The following is a 2,991-nucleotide window of genomic DNA, read 5'->3' as shown; positions in this document are numbered from 1 at the left end:
TCAGTAGTGGGATGGCTGGGTCATATGGTACATCTAGTTCTAGATCCTTGAGGAATTGCCATACTGTTTTCCATAATGGTTGAACTAGTTTACAATCCCACCAACAGTGTAAAAGTGTTCCTATTTCTCCACATCCTCTCCAACAACTGTTGTTTCCTGACTTCTTAATGATTGCCATTCTAACTGGTGTGAGATGGTATCTCATTGTGGTTTTGATTTGCATTTCTCTGATGGCGAGTGATGATGTTGCTCTGAATTTTCTAATTCTTCAGGATTGCATCATTAGATTATTTGAAGTTTTTCCTCTTTTTTGATGTAGGCGCTTATGTCTATAAACTGCCCCCTTAATACTGCTCTTGCTGTATCCAATAGGTTTTGCTATGTTGTGTTTCCGTTATCATTTGTTTCAAGACATTTTTCAGTTTCCTTTTTAATTTCTTCATTAATCCACTGTCCATTCAGGAGCATATTGTTGCATTTCCATGTTTTTGTATGGTTTCCAAAATTCCTCTTGTTATTAATTTCTAGGTTTTTTCCTTTGTGGTCCGATAAGATACTTGACATGATTTCAATTTTTTGAATGTTTTAAAACGTGTTTTGTGACCTAACATATGGTCTATCCTTGAAAATGATCTGTGTGCTGAGAAAAAGAATGTGTATTCTGCAGCTGTTTGATGAAATGTTCTGTAAGTATCTATTAGATTTATTTGGTCTCTAGTGCAGATTAAGTCGGTTTTTTTTTTCTTTTTTCTTTTAGATAGAGTTTCACTCTTGTTTCTCAGGCTGGAGTGCAATGGCACGATCTCGGCTCGTTGCATCTTCCACCTCATGGGTTCAAGTGATTCTCCTGCCTCAGCCTCCCAAGTAGCTCAGATTACAGGTGCCCACCACCATCCTAGAGAAATAGTTGAAAACTATATGGTAGTAAAAGACATTAACTTTGTATTGCAGCCTATGTCAGATCATGTAGATTAAACAAAAAATTAGTTCCTTTTCTGACCTCTCCCTAAAGCCATCACAATGCCAACTCTCCAGAGGCAACCATTTTCAACACTTTTAGTTATTTTTAAATGATAAAAATTCAAATGCAGTGATTCTAAAAGTATGGTCCAGTAGTTTCTGGAAGTCTCCAAAACCTTTTAGTTAGGATTCCCTAAATGGGGATCAAAGTTGAGGTAAAAACTAGATATTGGTTAGACCATTTACATTTAATGTAATTATCATATGTTTGAATTTAGGTCTTCCATTTTATTATTTGTGTTTTCTTCCTGTCTGTCTTCTCTTTCCTGCCTTTTGTATTATTTGGACTTTTTTGTTTTTAGCATTCCATCTGAATTTATTTTGATTTTAACCATATCTTTTCATATAACATTTTTAGTGGTTGCTCTAGGTATTTAGAAAAATACAAACGTTAACACTTTAATGGCAATTTATAATCACCATTTTATCACTTTAATTGGAATGCGTAAAACTTACCACTAAGTTTCGTTACTTTTCTCTTTTATGTGTTACATCTGCACACATTGAAAACTCCATCAGGCAATGTTATACCCTGTGCTTTCAAACATCAGATATGTTTTAAAGTACTCAAAAAGAGAACAGTCTATTATGTTTACCCAGATACTTACCAGTTCTGTTGTTCCCTTTTATTACTGAAGTTCTGAGATTTCTTCTTGGATCATTTCCTTTCAGCCTGAAAAACTTATCTAGCAAATCTCTTAAGTCGGTACACTGGTCATGAATTCTCTTAGTTTTCCTTCATGTAAGAATGTATTTATTTCACAGAATTCTGAGTTTGTAGCCCCTTTCTCCCTCCCTCCCTCTCTCTCTCTCTCTCTCTCTCTCTCTCTCTCTCTTTCTTTCTTTTCTTTCTACTTCCTTGTGGTCTCCATAGTTTTGATGAAAATCTATAGTTATTCAAATTGAAAATCCTCTATTTGCAATGCACTGTTTTCTGTGGCTGCTTTAAAACTTTTTTCATTCTTTTATTTTCAAAATTTCATTGTGACGCATCTGTGCATAATTTTATTCGTGTTTATCCTGTTTCAAGTTCAGTCAACTTTTTAAATCTGTAGGTTATATCCTTTGCTAAACTTGGGAAGTCTTCAGCCATTGCTTTTTCAAACTTTTTTTCAGCACTGCAGTCTTTCTCTTGTCCTCTAAAACTCCAGCGACACAAACATTAGAACTTTTATTGTTGTTTTATGTGTACCTGAAGTTCTACTAGATTTTTTTCAATGCTTTTGTCCTCTTTTTTTGATGTATCTTCAAGTTCACTGTTTCCTCCATCACATCCTTTGTGGTATTGAACCCATCTAATGTGTGGTTTTTTAAATATTGATTATTATACTTTCAACTCTAAAATTTCTAATTTTTGTCCTGTGTATCTTCTGTTTCTTTAATGATATCTTGTATTTTTGCTTTTTCTTCGAGAGTCTTCAAGATTGCTCATATAAGCATTTTAAAAGCTTTGTCGGGTACTTCCAACATTGGTGTCATCATGACACTGGCATCTGTTGATTGACTTTTCCCATACATGTTGAGGTTTTCATGGTTCTTTATATGCTGAATACTATTTGAGTGTACCCTGAACATTTTGATTATTATATTTAAGACTTCAGGTCTTGTTTAAATCCTACAGAAGATGCTGACATTTTTGTTTTGGCAGGCACTTGACCTGGTTAAGTTCAGGCCTCACATTTAAACCCATCTTCTCTGAGCTGCAATTCCAATGTTAGTTCAATTTTCAAAGCCTTTCAATGCTACTCAGATCATTCCCAAGTGGGTGCCCCCTGTGAGTGCCCTCTACCCAAGAGGTCAGAGTGGAACCTGGGGAGACCTGTCTCTTAATCTCAGTTCTCAAAGTCTTTTGAATGCCAATTAGGATCAGATTTATACATGCTCAGGCCAGGGGTTAGCCAGGAGTTCATAAACCTCTTTATGGAGTTCCTTTCCCAGACACTCTTATTTTATTTATATATATATATATAC

This window comes from Rhinopithecus bieti, unplaced genomic scaffold (genome assembly GCF_001698545.2).
Source record: "Rhinopithecus bieti isolate Rb0 unplaced genomic scaffold, ASM169854v2 scaffold_32012, whole genome shotgun sequence".
NCBI classification, from domain to species: Eukaryota; Metazoa; Chordata; class Mammalia; order Primates; family Cercopithecidae; genus Rhinopithecus; species Rhinopithecus bieti.
Note: the sequence above shows the minus strand (reverse complement) of the source record.